Raw genomic sequence first — 18,440 nt, 5'->3', positions numbered from 1 at the left:
CGATTCTCCTGCCTCAGCCTCCCGAGTAGCTGGGACTACAGGTGTGTGCCATCACACCTGGCTAATTTTTTGTATTTCTGGTAGAGACAGGCTTTCAATGTATTAGCCAGGATGGCCTCGATCTCCTGACCTCATGATCCACCCACCTCAGCCTCCCAAAGTGTGGGATTATAGGCGTGAGCCACCGTGCCTGGCCGGCATTTCTTTTTGTGCCTCTCTTTAGTACTAAATTGTGGAGACTTTCAAGGCTTGGCTTATCTTCATCTTCCAATTCCCACAGCCTACACCAGTGTCTGGAAATCGGTGACCAACAAATACAGTTGTCCCTCAGTATCCATGCGAGATTGTTTCCAGGAAGCTCCTCCCACACCAAAATCCATAGATGCTCAATTCCTGATATGAAATGGCATGGTATTTGGGTATAATCTATGCATATTCTACCATATACTTTATTTATTTATTTATTTATTTAGAGACAGAGTCTCACTCTGTCACTCAGGCTGGAGTGCAATGGCGCGATCTCGGTTCCCTGCAATCTCTGCCTCCCAGGTTCAAGCGATTCTCCCACCTCAGCCTCCCTAGTAGGTGGGATCATAGGCACCTGCCACCATGCCCAGCTAATTTTTGTATTTTTGTAGAGACAGGGTTTCATCATGTTGGCCAGGCTGGTCTTGAACTCCTGACCTTAGGTGATCTGCTCACCTCAGCCTCCAAAGTGCTGGGATTACAAGCATGAGCCATCCTGCCTGGCCATCCCATATACTTTAAATCATCTTTACATTACTTATAATACCTAATGTAATGTCAATGCTATGTAAAACATTTTTATACTGTATGGTTTTTTATTAGTATTATTTTTATCATTGTATTGTTATTGGGTTTCCACCCAATGTGTTCAATTTGAGATTGGTTGAACATGCGGAAATGAAGGACCAGCTGTATTTGCATGAATGCATGAATGGGTGGATGGATGCATGTTGCATGAATGGGTGGATGGATGGAGGGAGGGATAAGTGGAAGGATACCTCCTAGAATGTAAAGGAATCAACGTAAACACAGTCAACAATATTGCTCACAGAAAATACGTTGTATTTTTCTTATTCTTTGAGAATATTTAATCCTGCTGTAGAAGACAAGAAACAAATGGATAAAATTCACAAGAAACATGAGACATAGGTAATGAATAAGCAAATAGCATATGAGGCATAGAATTCATAAACTATGCTAGTGATGCATAAGTCAGTAAGCGGTGAGACAGGTGAGACGTAGAGTTAGCAAAAAGGCATGTATTGCTGAACATAGGGAGAAAGGACCAAGAGGCGACACGTATTCATGAGTCTCCAAATATACAGGAAGAATGTGACACTAAATATTCATGAACTCTGAAATTGGCCACCCCCTAGGGTTGTCTCTCCTGCGTCACATGTTCTCTGCCCAAGAAATGTAAATCTGCTGCTCATCAGGCTGATTGACAAACTAGAGCTGTTGATCATGGGACTTGCCTCTGTGTCCCTCTGATAGAGCTACCTTGTGTGGGCTGCAGTCACCTTCTATTTACTGAATTCTCTTGCTTGAACCTCACGTCTCAACTGGGTAACCCACCATCAATGGGGAAGGCTGATGTAGCAGGGAGACAGACAGAATTGTGAGCGTCATGTAACTGAGGACCAGGTAGTGCCATTCCTCCATCTGACCTATACCCTCTGGTTAAGTGTGTTACCCTATTTCTTCTGTCTCCTCTTGATTCTTGCTGTATGTTTTAAGTGCACTGAATAAACTATATATACTTCAAGCACATTAGTTTGATCTGAGCCCCTCTGTTCCATGACCTCTGGCATAACTTGCTGAGTCATGTATGTGGAGGCTATAATGCATCAAGGAAATGTCCCAAGGCAAATATATTTCCTAGAAACACCATATTTATTCACTAGAGCTTCCTTCCTTGGTAAGCCATATTTGCTATAGCTACTGTCTAATTACTACAAGAAAAAAGAAAATTCAAGGTACTAGAAATCTCTGTATCCAGAGCTCAAAGCAGAAATATTGAGATTATAGATAAAATAAACACTCAGGCTGGAGTTGTGGCCCTATTTTGTATGCAAAACCTTTATGACACATCTTAAAGGAAAATCGCGTGGCTAAAATGGTTTATGATTAAGTGACACAACTGTGAGAGACTCTGAGTTTTTTCTCCGAGAATGAATAATTAATTTTATCTTTTTTCTCAATGTCAGGGCAATACAAGCTCCCACTAAGATGCCCTTGTAGAATTCTGCAATCGTACCCTATATAGGCAGCTGGAATTCCTGGGCATGTGGACCAGTAAAGAGCTGATATCTCACCAAGTGGGATATTGGATGTCTGAGTTGGTTCTTCATGTGTGAGGTTATTTCAGACTTTCATCCTTTTTTTAATTTTAACTTTAATTAATTTATTTTTGAGATGAAGTCTCGCTCTGTCGCCCAGGCTGGAGTGCAATGGCATGATCTCAGCTTACTGCGACCTTCGCCCCCCAGGTTCAAGCGATTCTCCCACTTCAGCCTCCTGAGTAGCTAGGATTACAGGCGTGCCACCTCACCTGGCTAATTTTTTGTAGTTTTAGTAGAGATGGCGTTTCACCATGTTGGCCAGACTGGTCTCGAACTCCTGACCTCAAGTCATCTGGCTGCCTTGGCTTCCCAAAGTGCTGGGATTACAGGTGTGAGCCACTGTGGCTGGCCCAGACTTTCATTCTTGTTCATTGGCCATCAATAATATTGTAAGTCCCGTTTATTACTGCTGGTTTCACATAGCTCAAATCCATACATGAAAATCCTCTTTCTTCTGAGTCACATTTAAATTTTATTCCTATTGAACTCTAGGACTTTTCCTTTCTTTGGACAAGATCTATGCTAAATCAATGTGTAGAGCCAATGGTTCTTTTCCCTAATTCTATCAAGCGGTCCCTTTAAAATGAATTTGTTTGAGCATCACATTGTAACTGAGCTTGTGAAAGTTTAAATGCTCCTCATAACAAGATCTGCTGGTTCACTAACTGCGAAAACAAACAGAAGAAAAGAATAAGAGAAAATTGAAAAGTCTCCATTTGATCTCGTATATTGAATTTACTTCCCATCTTCTAACAATGGAATGATATTCAATCTCCACTAGAACAGCACTTTGACATCTATGACTTGGAGGATGTGTAATGCTAGGAAAATAGCCTTATAGGGCCGTAGGGACCACTGATCTATCTGTGATCCTATAAAGCTGCCTGTGGGCAATGCATAACAGAGTCAGGGCTCAGTTTTATATAAGTTGGTGAAAATAAATAGCATATGCTGTTACTTGGGACTTTTTATTCTCAGATCTCCATGGATCTGGAATACTAAGACTACACAAAGTTATCATTTGGCCTCATGGTTGTCTATTTACAACACAATTAAAATGCCTGCAGCTGGGAAGAAGGCCTGCACACTGGAGCTCCTTGTGGTCAGCTGCTGTTGTAATGGGACTCCCCAGGGAGCTGGCTCCCCCACAGACCAGAAGAAGAAGGTTTGAAATAAAGGGAGCGGCGCTTCCACTCATCCTGCACCAGAATCTGAGCTCTCACTTGCTTGTGCTCACCAGGAGTGTGGCACCCAAACCGAAGATCAGACCCTCTGGCTTCCCAAGATGGAACCCAGTACCTGACCCCAAGCACTACAGGAACCTTTGTATGAAAATGGAAGTGGTGACTACCCGGTGACCTCCCTACCCACCACCTCCCCTCCCCAGAATCTGTCCAATCACACCTCCCAAGCTAGAATTATCTTCGAGGAGTCTTTCACTCTAACAAATCAGTCTTAAAATTGAAATATGCCAGTAGAGGCAGCTCCTCATCTTTCCATCGCATTAAAATGCAAATGACTGACATCAAATGCTTTCCTGACAGCTGGTTTTGCTGGGGCACACTCTGGGCTGTGTGAGGGAAGGAAAACACAGAAATGGAAGCGGAGGTCTTAAACAGAGGTTTTAAACATTGAATCTTGTTCTCTTTGTTCAGAAATTATTTGGGCTGTGAGGGCAGTGCTGGGAGAACGAAGAGTCCACTGGTTACATGTTCTTCCTTCTGTCAAGTGCTCTACTTAGGCTGTCAATTTTATAGCCTCCGTTTCAACCTATGCTATCCTTTGCCTTCCCAGAGAGGTCACTTGTGAATGACCAGCTCTAATGTGCACAACCTGACATGTTTTCCCCTTGGATGGCACCTTCCTCCCTCACTGTTTTCTTTCTTCTTCTGGGATATCACTTGTTTGGGGGATTTATGATAGAAATTTTTACTTTGTTTATACAGGAATGCCACGACTTCTTGGGAAGTGAGTTAGGCCCCTGTCATCCCTGTTCTAACAGTGTAGGGACGGAAATAAATGAGGGAGGGTGACTCCCCCACCTGCTGTTCCAAGCAGGGTAGAGGGCTCTGTGGTATTCTCTGAGCTGAGCCTGTAGTTGCACTTCTCATGTGCAGGAAAGGTCAGTGAAGTGGACACCAGCTTTCTGCCAGTTTGTTCTGAGAACGGTGGTTTCATAACCGATTGCAGGAAGCTGAAGAAATCAGCCTCTGCTGGGGCTGGCACCAGAAGCATCGGTTCCCCAGATCTTCATGTATTTTCCCCTACTTTGTGCCATTCTCTCTCTCCTTCTGGGGCATTTCTTCCTCCCCCTTCTCACGTACGCGTTGCCCTACCTTCTCTTGTCAAATCATGCTCACAGAATATGACCTTAAACATGCTTTTGGAAAATTATAAATCACTGGAAAGAGCTTTGGCTCTCCCCTTTCCCAGGGTATTACACTTTAACAAGGATCAAAGTCTTAAATTAAAAGAATTAGTCTCTCATTGGGGGTTCTAAGCCACCAATATAAGAGAAAAATATTAAAGGAGAGGTACCATCAGGCCTCCCAATATCCTTGAAATTATATACTTAGAAGATGACTTGAAAAGGTAGAATTGAAGTCATGAATGGTTCTTCATCATGCCCCCTCTCTGCTGTGATGTTTCTAACATAGAACCACTTATATCCTTCACTCTAAAGAATTCATCTAATCCAATCTCCAAGATAGTGTCTGAGGCCCTACTGGGACATTCCTGAGTTGTGTTCAATCAATAGTTCAAAAATCAGAGAATTCACTGTCTTCCCAGGCAAGCCAACTCATTGACAGACATTCCCAAATATTAGTAAGTTCTCCTGTTCCATTTACTCACTGGTCTTTAGCTCATTCTTAAAGTTTTGTGGGTTACATCTACACTCTCTTGCATATGATAGTCTTTCAAAGAGCTGAAGACAACGGTCGCATCCTCAATGCCTGGTTTATTCTTCTACAAATTGAGAGTTACTCTGGCAGAGTGAATTGAGCAAAAAATCCATAGGAGGGATACACCCCTGTGGATGTGATGGCTTTAAAATGTAGCCATCAATTAGATATATTGTTATCCTGAGATAGTGATATGGCTTGGCTCTGTGTACAAATACCATGCTGAATTATGATCTTCAGTGTTGGAGGAGGGGCCTGGTGGGAGGTGATTGGATCATGGGGGCAGATTTCCCCCTTACTGTTCTTCTGATAATGAATGAGTTCTCACAAGATCTAGTTGTTTAAAGTGTGTAGCACTTCCCCCTTCTCTCTCTCTCTCTCTCTCTCTGTCTCTGTCTCTGTCTCTGTCTCTCCTGCTCTGCCATGGTAAGAAATGCTTGCTTCCCCTTTGCCTTCTTCCATGATTGTAAGTTTCCTGAGGCCTCCCAGCCATGCTTCCTATACAGCCTGCAGAACTATGAGTCAATTAAATCTCTTTCTCTATAAATTACCCAGTATTAGGTAGTTCTTTATAGCAGTGTGAGAATGGACTAATATAGATAGAGTCTATTGTTTCCCTCTTTGAAGCTGAATGGCTTAGGACTGCTTTGGCCAACAGAATATGGTGAAGTGAAGCCATATACCTGTTACCTTGTTTGCTAGAACACTTGCTCTCGGAGCTGCAAGCTGCCATATGAGAAATCCAACTATCCTGGGCTGTCATTCTGTAAGAAAGCCCAAGCTTCAGAAAGAGGCTCCAGTAGGCAGTACCAGCTGAGCCCAGTCTTCGGCTCATCCCAGCCAAGGCACTTGAAATGCAAGTAAGGAAGTCCCCAGATGATTCTAGCCCTTGGATATCTGAGTTACCTCCAGCCATTCTAGTCCTACCATATGAAACTCTAGATATTATAAAGACAAATCATCCCTGTTGTGCCTTGCTCAAATTCCTGAGTCACAGAATCCATGAATGTAACAAAATGATTGTCATTTTACACCATTAAGTTTGGGATTGGATTATTACACAGCAAGAGATTACTGGAACAGAGATCAACTACTAAATCACCTTGGCCATGACCACTTCTGCCCAAGAGTGACATTAACACTAAATTCCCTCATTCTTTCAACTTGGTTATTAAGTTTATTAATCTTACATTTAAATGACAACTTCCTCCAGAGTACCAAAGAAAGGCAGAGATGTCATAAACTGCAGAAAGTACTCACAGAAACAGATAATGCATCAAAAACAGCACCAAGAGAATTCAAGTCTCTAAATGTTGTGTCTTACTCCTTGCTGCTTTATGTTACACTCCTGATGCAAAATCTTCATTTGAGCTTATTTATTCAGGTAATAAAGACTTCCAAATCTTCAGTCCATCATCCAGTATTAGTTATGCCACTTTTTTTTTTTGAAACGGAGTCTCACTCTGTCACCCAGGCTAGAGTGCAGTGGTGCCATCTTGGCTCACTGCTACTTCCGCCTCCTGGGTTCAAGCAATTCTCCTGCCTCAGCCTCCTGAGTAGCTGGGATTACAGGTGCATGCCACCATGTGCAGTTCATTTTTATATTTTTAGTAGAGACAGGGTTTCACCATGTTGGTCAGGCTGGTCTCGAAGTCCTGACCTCATGATCCACTCGCCTCGGCCTCCCAAAGTGCTGGGATTACAGGCATGAGCCACCGCGCTTGGCCTTTTTAAACTTTTAATTGCATTTATTTTAATGCTGAATTTGCTCTCCTGCCATAAGTTTTGGTTTCTTCAGTTTCTTCTGGGATATCTTTTCCTTCTGGGCAACTTCCTCTTCTGGTTTAGGAACAATCTGTTCCTTTTCAGTAAGAATCATCTCAATGTGGCAGGGAGAGCTCATGTATGGGTTAATCCGACCATAAGCTCTGTAGGTCCAACGGTGCATCTTAGGTGCTTTGTTCACTAGGATATGCTCAATGACCAGAGAATCTACATCTAAACCCTTAAGTTCAGCATTACTCTCTGCATTTTTAAGAATGTGCAGCAAAAATTCAGCACTTTTTTGGGCCACCGACCTTGTGTCCCACCCCACTACTTGGCCTGGGCATGCCTGCCAACTCCACCATTATAACTTCGAAATGGTAAGCACTGTTTCTGTAAAGTGACATCATTCAGATACTTCGTGGTTTTTCGTAGATGCATACCCTTGATGGCCTGGGCAGTTTCACGAATGTTCTTGAAGAGAACACGAAGATTTGAACCTCTTGATTTGCATCATTTTGTGGGGTTGTCAGGGTCAAGTGAATAGTGAACCATTTTCACAGATTACCTCAGGCTGCTTAGGGAAATAGCTAATTATTTAATAGCTAATTATCTTTAGCCTTGCATCTTCAGACAGAGAGAATCCAACTTGGATGCAAAACCTGGGTATGTCCTTCAGTCTTCTGTGCTCTCAAACCCAATGATGATGATATCTGCCTTGCAAGACTGTGGTAAGGATGAGAAATCAAGTAAGAAAACTGCACCAAGTGCTCACTACTGCTCTCTGCAAGTTTAATCAACAAATCCCCAACCAACATTCAGTCTTCTTCCAAGCTCTTGAAAGAAGTTCTGGATGGGTCAGGGCACAGGACAGGCCCACTACTGGTGACCACCTCTGAGCCACTTATCAACCCATCAAATTTAATAACTGAACTGGCTTCAAATATAAGCTACACAGAAGCAAAGATCTTAGTCTGTTTTGTTTACTGAAATCTCACATACCTAGAACAGTGCTTGGCACATAGTAAGTACTCAATAAAGATTTGTTAAGTTCATTAGTGTGATTCTGTGAGTGGCTCTGTCCTCACCCCCATGTTCTGGAGCCCTAATCATATACCTGAGAAATCCATGCTGTCCATGCCGTGCTGTCTTCTGGCCCAAAGCTGGTCCTGCCTCCCTCAGCCTCTCAGCTCACGGAGGTAAAGAGTGCAGATGGTCACACCAGCAGGAAACTGACAACTCCCTCTACTCTACCCATTTTCCACTTCCTAATTACCAAGATGCTTAAACTATAACATGAACAGCCACATTAAGGCCATTTGTTATATGTAAAGCAGGGGCATAGCACATTGATAATTAAGGCCTCCCTCTGTGACAACCTACACGCTGGAGGTGTAATTACGTGTAAGTACCCCTTTGTTTGCTAACCTTTATCACTGGGCTTAAACATACATTCAGCTAGTTATTAGTGAAATTCTATAGTGTCCTAAGGAACTGTTGTTTTAATAAATAGAGTAGGAGTTTTCCAGCCTGTATTATGTTTTCTCTGCTGATCCAGGGCAGTGATTCCATGATGTATTTTTTTTTTTTTTTTGAGACAGAGTCTCGCTCTGTTGCCCAGGCTGGAGTGCAGTGGCGTGAACTCAGCTCACTGCAAGCTCCACCTCCTGGGTTCACGTCATTCTCCTGCCTCAGCCTCTGAGTAACTGGGACTACAGGCGCCCGCCACCACGCCCGGCTAATTTTTTGTACTTTTAGTAGAGATGGGGTTTCACCGTGTGAGCCAGGATGGTCTCCATCTCCTGGCCTCGTGATCCACCTGTCTCGGCCTCCCAAAGTGCTGAGATTACAGGCGTGAGCCACTGCGTCCGGCCTCTGTGATGTAATTTTTTTGGTGTCTGCATATTCTCCATTTTCATTATGGAAAACTCAAATCTTGGACACTCTTAGGACTGGAAAAACAGCCTCTTGACATTCTTTTCTTGTTCACATTGGCCATAGAAGAGATTTTTCCCTCTTCTAAGGTTCGCTGCTCAGAGGGTCTCTACTCCCTGCAAAATAAGAAAATCCCACAGATTCCAGTTATCTTCACATTTGGTTCCAGGGAAGCAAGAACTTACAAGCAAGCCAACAACATTCACTTATTATGGCTTTGCTGTCCATAGCCCTGAGCTAGGGCTATAGTGAAATAGTATGTTTTTGAGTTGAACCAGCATTGTCTACAAGCATATTTAAACATGTAGATCTCCATTGTATTCAAACAAGACATAAAAGCAAAGATGGTGGTAGAATGGAGTGTTTAATCCCTTCATGCCTTATCCTGGCTTCTGATGGTGTATAAAAGAGTCAGTGAATCCCAGAAAGTAGTAGAGACCTCCCCCGTCCTCTTCTGAGACTGACTTTACTTGCTTTCTCTTCCCAGATCCTAAAGCAGCAGCTCCAGAGTGTCCCTGTAAGAGGGACTTCACAGTGGCTGTCAGGAGGCTGAAGTGCTTTAAGCTGCTGTTGCACAGCTAGCACATAGGGTGTATTTGACCCATCGGTTTGGGTTGAATTGGGGCAGAGAAACAAAAGAGAATATGAAGGAATTAAAGGGGCTAAGACCACCTCTTAGAACAACTACTTCAGATCTCCTGCTGGCTGAGGGATAATGGGTCAAGTCACCCATCCTCAGGGACCTCTATTCTCAGTGCGTTGCACTCAGTGAGGCTCAATCCACATGTGGGGAAGAAACAACAGCTCCTATGGGTAAAGAGGTACCATTTCTCCTGTCCACCATGCAGCAATTTCAGAGATGTGGGTGCAGATGACCTCTGCGCTTCCCAAAACTCTGTTGCTTTGACAGCCATAGGGGAGAAAAGGTGATTTTAGACACAACATACCATGTTATTGGCCAAAAGGAAGGCCGGGAGAGATGTGATTTAGAGAATTGCGTTCCACAGGCACTGGAGCAGAGAAATATCTTAGTTCTGGAACCATAAGATGAAAAAGATGCACAGAGGAACTCATGGCCTCCCGGAAATGCCATCAGACATTTCTCCAATGCTGAACCCCGAGTTCAATGTGTTCTTCGAATAACTGGGTATTCCTGAATATTGTACACGTTTAGCCAAACCCGCAGGAGGCTGAGAAGTTCTCTAACATCTGCCTCATGAAAATCAGAGTAGTGGCCTGGAAAGATGGAGTTGGGGGCTGCTTGCTGGCCCCAGGATTGGTTTCTTCCCACCAGCTCACCTTCCATCATCCCTCTCCAAGGCTATTTTCCAAACTCTTAATTCCTTTAAATGTTTCCACTGCACTCCAGCTCTGCAAGAAGCCTTCCTTAATCACTGTACTTGCTATGCCTCTGGCTTTCCCTATATTTGTATCTTTTCTTCCTAGAGACAAACTGTGCACTGATTCTAAGAGGAATTTTGTTGAGAGTGAATTATGCGCTCAGAAATTAATCACTTGCAAGGAGTGGGGTTGAAGGGATGCCTTAATATATGGCAGGCTCTATACTAGAAACTTTATATGAATCATTCCCCTTGAGCCTCCCTACAATCCTGCGTAATAACTGGTATCTTTTACACATATCAGAAAACTGAGGATCCTAAAAATAACTTCTGTCATGCAGATAACAAAAGTTTGTTGCGTGTCTTATATGTGCCAGGCAAACTGCTAGGTCCTAGAGAGGCAACTTTGAAGAAGACCGATATAGACTCAATCCTCCAAAGTGTAGGGACTAGCAGAGATGCAGACAAGTAAACGGAATAGTCCATTCTACAGGAAATAAGAGTGTGTGGTCAGGAGAGAGATCTATGGTAAAGGGACACATGAAGGAGCCTCTAATTCATTAGAGAAAGAGATTGCTAAACTGAGAAAGAGGACAGGGGTTCCAGGGACACCAAGGGGAAAGAGTGGAAAAGTCAAAAGAGGAAAGGGGAAAGGAAAGAAAGAGCTTTCCAGGCAAAAGAAGCCTCATGTGCAAAGATCTGCAAGTTTGAAGGCAATGAAAGGACAATGTGGCTCAGCTACACCTGCTTCTAGAAAACTCCAAAATTAGCTCACAGGATACAAAAGCTGGGACAAGAAGGCACAAATCAAAGAGAGAAACTTAAGAAAAAATAAAAACAGGGATGGAGGTTTCAAATGGAGCCAGGAATGAGACTTTAAAACTGCATACCATCATGGTATGTATGCTTGTTAGCAGAGAGCCACCAATTTGACTCTGAGCTTTCTAGAAACCAATCCTGGGAGGAAAAGCTGGTGGTTTCTCTAGACAAGACTTCCTTAGGGAAATAGCAACCATTGGTCCAGAGAGGCCTACAGGGCCTTACTAAGCAAGCTAGGATACTCTCCACCGGGAAAGCATCCTGACAGCATCCACATGATGGGATGTCCTGGCCGTCACCCCAAAGCACGTTTCATAACAACAGTTGAAGTAGGGGCCCTGCAACATTATCCAGGGGTCTCACTCTGGATCCACAAACGTCGATTCCAGGGAAGATCCTAAAACAGCAAAAAAACAGAAGAATAATTTATCCTTCAAATAAGTGTCCCTGGGATAGCCTCTTTCTGCCAAGTTTAGAGCATATTAGTTAGAAGTAAGTTACAAACTATTTCCTTACAAATACTTGGAATTCAGCTCTTCTATGCTGCCAGTTCACTGTAGACCTTATCATACTATCAAGCTGACAGTAGAGTATGCCTCAGTGAGAAAGCATCTCCTATCTCTCATCTCCCTCCTCTCATCTCTCCTCTCTTCGTTCAAGACCTACCCCAATGCCATCCTCTCTACAGACGCTTTGTACTTTTCCAAAACCAGAATTACTTCTCCATGCTTCAGTCTCTCAGAGTGTGTTACCCTTTTAAAGACACGTAGCACATTCAGTTTGGTGCCATGTATCTGCAGATCTTTCCTCCCCTAATGTGCCCATCACAATGCCATCCTCATCACCAAACTCAACAAAACCTGATCCAATGAAAGCAACATTCTCCAAATACGACACTGAAAAGTCCTCATTCTTCAAATCACTACCTTTTTTTGGTGGGGGGCTCACTCTGTCATCCAGGCTGGAGTTCAGTGGTGCAATCATGGCTACTGTAACCTCAAACTCCTGGGCTCAAGTAATCCTCCTGCCTCGGCCTCCCAAAGTGCTGGGATGACAGGTGTGAGCCACTGCACCCAGCCAATCACTACCCTTGTAGCAAGCATGTGGATTCATTCATTCATTCATTCATTCAGAAGATGTACTCAGTGGTCTGTGATTTTTTGTGTACAATGGTTTGTCTGGCATGTTGAGCTTCCTTAGTCTGCGTGAGACCTTTTGTGACCTCCCCATCTACAATGGGAGGTCATGGGTAAGGGTCATATCCTTTGAGGAAACGTAAGAGCAGATGGGATGAGGAACTGGAAAAAAATGTAATGCAGGAAACAGCCTTGACCTCTAACCCTGACACACAGAATGAGTGGATTAGAGATCCTTATAGGCAACTGGGCCTGATGTTGTCATAAAATACAAAGACTAACACTCATTGGACCCTTGATAGGTAATAGAAATTGTGCTAGGCTTCTTAAAACATTTTAGTAGTCAAGAGTTATATCATTCAACCATGACAATAACTTATGCATTATTGTGAGAATTTATAGATATAGGGCACTAAGTAGTTAGTAAAATGCTAGAGGTATCACCGTTGGTAATTTGCAGAACAAGAATTTGACCTCAAATGCATTTGACTTCAAAGCTTAGTTGGGAGACTCAAGATATGTCACTTCACTCCTTAGTCACGTAAGCCTCGGTTTCATCATCTAAAAAGACAAAATAGTATTTGAAGGATTCTTTTGAAGACAAAATGAGGAAATACACATAAAGCATTTAGTACAGTACCAGGCAAAAAGTAGGTACACAATGAAATTTTCTTATGGATATTAGGAAGCTCTGCTATCTAATTTCAAAAAGGAAATTTGTATGCATTGAGAGTGAGCTGTTTTAGCCAGAAATGAATGCAGATTCACCAATATCTTAGAGGGTATATTAGTTTGCTAGGGCTGTCATAACAAAGTACCACAGACTCAGTGGCTTAAACAAAATACATTTATTTTCTCACAATTCTGGAGGCTAGAAGTCCAAAATCATGGTGTTGGCAGGGCTAATTTCTTCTGAGGCCTCTCTCCTTGGCTTGTAGATGGCCACCTTCTCCTGTGTCTTCACGTGGCCTTCCCTTTGTGCTGTGTCTGTGGTCAAATTTCCTCTTATAAAAACATCGGTCGTACTGGACTGCAATCTACCCTAATAACCTCATTTAACTTAAAAATAACTTAAAAATTAACTTAATAATACCTCTTAAAATAACTTATCTCAAAATACTGTCACATTCTAAGGTACTAGAGGTTAGGATTAAATATATGAATTTTGGGGGGACACAACTCATTCCATAACAGAGGGTCTCAATCAAACTTTTCTAGAAATATTTTAGTGCTTTAAAATTTTGTTTTGGTAGAAGGCATGTTAGAGCATCCTCACTTGGCTTTGAGAGGAAAGCCCATTTTAGAGCCTTCAGTAGACAAATTATTCAAATTATTGCTTGTTTAAAAATGACATTAGTCAATAGGAACTACAGTGGTTTTGGTGCGTTTATTTTTATTTTGGAATCTCCGAAGTTCCACACTTCCCTAGGGCTGCAGCTGTTCACTTTATGCACATCACGACTGAAAAGCATCTTAGCCAGGATCCTTCTTTGCCAAAGGCTAGGACTAGAATGGAGAAAAGTATAAGCAACAGAGAGAGGCTCAATGGAGGTGGGTATATTTTTTCCTAGGGACACTTCCTCCTTTTAATTTTGGAAATAAGAGCAAGATCACAGGTACACTGGTAGACACATAGTAGGTGTATTAAATTACAAACTATGCCGGGGCTGGGTGCAGTGATCATGCCTTTAATCCCAGTACTTTGGGAGACCAAGGCAGGTGGATCACTTGAGGTCAGGAGTTCAAGACCAGTCTGGCCAACATAGAGAAACCCCATCTCTATTAAAAATATTTTTAAAAAGAAAAAGAAAAAAGCCAAGTGTGGTGGTGCATGCCTGTAATCTCAGCTACTCAGAAGGCTGAGGCAGGAGAATCGCTTGAACCCAGGAGGCGGAGGTTGCAGTAAGCCTAGATTGTGCCACTGCACTCAAGCCTGGGAGACCGAGCAAGACTCCATCTCAAAAAAATAATTAAATAAAATAAATTACAAACTATGCTCCTGTAACAAAGCACAATGGTAAAATAGATTCTTTTTCTGGGTTTGAGCGACTACATTGATGACCCCAACTAACAGCACCCTGTATCTGTCCCCTTGCCTTGTAATGATAGTTTTACCTACTCTGAATAGGTCGGTTAGTGACTTGTCCTATTCAGTATAAATGGCAGAAGTGGTAGAATTGCTGTTGCAAGCCCAGGAATTCCTGTTTCAAGCTCAAGGACCCTTAGAGACAGACCACTTGGGCCACTTCTGGTTCTATCGGTTACTAATTTCATGGCCTTAGGCAAGTGTGTAACCTCTCTGCATCTTAGTTTCTTCTTTGCCAGGAAAATGGGGGTTGGATGATAATTCCAAGCCCAAAATCATTCTGAAAATTAAATAAAATAATACTGGCAAAGTTTCTTGCAGGTAATAGGGACACAATAAAGATTGTGTCTCTCAGCCTGGGCAACAGAGCAAGACCCTGTCTCCAATTTTTTTTTTTTTTTTTTTTTTTAGCTGGATATGGTGGTGCACACTTGTAGTCCCCAGCTACTCAGGAGGCTGAGGCAGGAAGATCTCTTCAGTCCAGGAGTTTGAGGCTGTAGTGAGCTATGATTGCACCACTGCACTCCAGCCTGGGCAAGAGAGCAAGATCCTGTCTCTAAAAAAAGAGCTGTCTCCCCCTTCTTTGTTCCTCTGTTGCCACTGACTTTGGTTGTCCTGTGAATGCTATTTCTAAGGAGAAGTGTGGCCCAGCTGAGATGAATTAGTTAATTAGCTAAGTGTCTTGCCCTCAGGCGTGCAGTGCAGAGGGCGGCCACCCTCTTGGAGATGAGATACTGTCACTGCCATGGTTACGGACCTAGGCTACCATCTTGCCATTTGCTGCCTGTATCTCTTCCAAGGGTGGAGGCTCCTCCATGATACACATTTAAGTTTGGCCTGGGAAGGTCCTTGTTGCTTAAACAATCCAATCTTCTGACCCCCAACACCCCAAACCATAACCTCCCTATGAAATGCCATGAGGCCTGCAGATTCCACGGATCCTGGGCTGTAGTCACGTGGGAAGGGCAACCCCTCAAGCCCCAATATGCATGAATGATTTTCATGGGAGGAGATGAAACTTGCAAGAAAGTGTTTCTCGCATAAATGTCCGGAGCCCAGAAAGAAGAAAGGGAATATGTGGTCTCTGGTCCTCTTCCCAGCCCTCTACAGACAAGGTACGGGGACTTATTTCTGGTTTGAACACAGGTGGCCTATTAAGAAGTATGTCAGCCTCTGATTGATGGAAAAGTGGAGAGGGAAAACAAGAGGGCCAAAGAACAAGCCCCACAGCACTCCCATACAGAAGGCAGGAAGAGGAGAAGGAGCCCCCATGGGTACTGAGTAAGCATAGCCAGGGAGTTGGCAGGAAAGCCAGAGTCCAATCCATCAGAAGAGATGCCCTTGAGGCATCCTTGGGAGTGGTATCTACCCACTGGCAAGTCAGTGGCCAGGCAGGATTATCTGGACTAGAGAGTGACAGTGTCCCGAGGGCCTGGCTTTATTCATAGATTCATATGACACTCCCTGGGGATGCCCAGATGTACTTCCTGGTATAGGGCAAAGGGGAGCATGAGTGTGGTTAAGGGGCAAGAAGTGACAGAATGAAGACGCTAATGCTAATGGCAGCTGATTTGTCCGGTGAGGCCAAGAGAGGTGATTGTTTGCACGGTCACTCGGTCACTCTGGCCGTCTGGTGTGTTTCCACCTTAGCTTTGGCCTGCAGGAGGCTTTGGGCCAGATTTACAGCCTACCTCTAGCAGCTGCAGAGGACTGCATAATACACACTGCCAGATGTAATCTCATCCCTGGATTTATTGTTTCATTTTCCGAATTTTTCCTTCAAACAAATTTCTTCAATTAATTTCATTTTTTTGCAGTGTGTCTGTGTTTTATAAACTGCTTCAAATCCTTTATCATATGGGAAATATAATAGATAGATAGATAGACAGACAGATCTTTTATATATGTATACATACACATACATACATACATACACATGGGAGTCTCCAACCCCCGGGCCACAGACCAGTACCAGTCTGTGGCCTGTTAGGAACCAGGCCAAACAGCAGGAGGTGAGTGGTGGGCTAGTGAGTGAAGCTTCATCTGTATTGACAGCAGTTCCCCGTTGCTTGCTTTACCACCCAAGCTCTACCTCCTGTCAGATCAGCACAGGCATTATTAACAGATTCTCATAGGAGCATGAACCCTATTGTGAACTGCACATTCAAGGGATCTAGGGTGCATGCTCCTTATGAGAATCTAATGCCTGACGATCTTTTACAGTCTCCCATCACCCCCAGATAGAACCATCTGGTTGCAGGAAAACAAATTCAGGGCTCCCAGTGATTCTACATTATGGTGAGTTTTATCATTATTTCATGATATACTACAATGTAATAATAATAGAAATAAAGTGCACAATAAATGTAATGCACTTGAATTGCCCCAAAACCATCCTCCCCCTGTCCCATTCCCTGGAAAAATTGCCTTCCACAAAACTGTTCCCTGGTGCCAAAAAATTTGGGGACCATTACATATACATATAATCATACAATAGATATATGTACATATATACATACACATACAGTATATACATACATGCATATAGGTAATAATTATTGGCAAATTCTCATCACCCCAAGCTACTTCTGTGGTTTTCCTCATCTTAGTTCATAAGTCACTGCTTACCCAGCCTCCCAAGCTAGATTTTTCAAACTCATACTTGACTTCCCTCTCCCCTTACCTACCACATTAACTCAGTCATCAACCCTATCATTTCTACCCAGAAATGGCTCTCCCTTCCCATTTCTGTCTCCCTCACCCCATTCCTATCTCACACCATCCTCGTGACTAATGCTATTATCTATTTTTTTTTATAAAATACACATAGTGCATTTAAGCTCCCAAAATAAATGAAAAAAAAAAAAGATCAAGAACTAAATAGAAAAATGGGCGGATAATTTTTTTTTAAATCACAAGGTGGATACAAAATAGCAAATTTAAGAGACACACAATTGCACTCCATAAAGTAACTGAAAGTAGTAAAACCTCACTGAGGGCCGGGTGCAGTGGCTCACACCTGTAATCCCAGCACTTTGGGAGGCCGAGTCGGGTGGATCACCTGAAGTCAGGAGTTCAGAGGCAGCCTGGCCAACATGGTGAAACCTTGTCTCTACTAAAAGTACAAAACTGAGCCGAGCGTGGTGGCACGCGCCTGTAATCCCAGCTACTCAGGAGGCTGAGACAGGAGAATCGCTTGAACCAGGGAGGCCAAGGTTGCAGTGAGCCAAGGTGGCGCCATGACAATCCAGCCTGGGCGACAAAGCAAGACTCCTCCTCAAAAATAAATAAATAAATAAATAAACAAATAAATAAATAGGCCGGGCGCGGTGGCTCAAGCCTGTAATCTCAGCACTTTGGGAGGCCGAGACGGGCGGATCACTAGGTCAGGAGATCGAGACCATCCTGGCTAACATGGTGAAACCCCGTCTCTACTAAAAATACAAAAAACTAGCCGGGCGAGGTGGTGGGCGCCTGTAGTCCCAGCTGCTCGGGAGGCTGAGGCAGGAGAATGGCGTGAACCCGGGGGGCGGAGCTTGCAGTGAGCTGAGATCCGGCCACTGCACTCCAGCCTGGGCGACAGAGCGAGACTCCGTCTCAAATAAATAAATAAATAAATAAATAAATAAATAGTAAAACTTCACTGAAATAGCATTTGTCTCCTAAACTTTGACAAAAATCCAAAGTTTTCTAGCCCACTGTGTGAGCAAAGATGTTGACTGAGAAAGCGGTGCCCTTACACACTAGCAGTAGGAGTAGAAATTGCAACCTCCATGGAGGGCAGTAGGGCAAGATTTAGCAAATTACAAATGCTGCCTCTGCCCTGTGACCCAGCAGTTCCACTTCTGGGAATGTCCCTTATGGATATACTTAAGCATGAGTGAAATGACACAAAAGTTTATGTAACATTTTTATAACGGAAATAACTCAAATGCCTACCAGTACGGATCTTTTAAAAACAAATGACAGCAAATACAATCAATGGAACACTATGCAGCTGTTAAAAAAAAATAGGGAAGCATTTTATAAACAGTTATAAAAACAACCTCAAAAATATGTTCCTATGTCACAAAAAATCAGGGTGCAAT

At 43.2% G+C, this 18,440-nt stretch overlaps 1 pseudogene; it reads right to left on the bottom strand.

Annotated features, from left to right (window-relative positions):
• Positions 1–6,766: 6,766 nt before the first annotated feature.
• LOC714348 (large ribosomal subunit protein uL22 pseudogene) lies at positions 6,767–7,626 on the bottom strand (annotated as a pseudogene).
• Positions 7,627–18,440: the final 10,814 nt, after the last annotated feature.

The sequence above is a fragment of the Macaca mulatta genome, chromosome 8 (genome assembly GCF_049350105.2).
Source record: "Macaca mulatta isolate MMU2019108-1 chromosome 8, T2T-MMU8v2.0, whole genome shotgun sequence".
Lineage (NCBI taxonomy): Eukaryota > Metazoa > Chordata > Mammalia > Primates > Cercopithecidae > Macaca > Macaca mulatta.
This window is presented reverse-complemented; position numbering and strand designations above follow the sequence as displayed.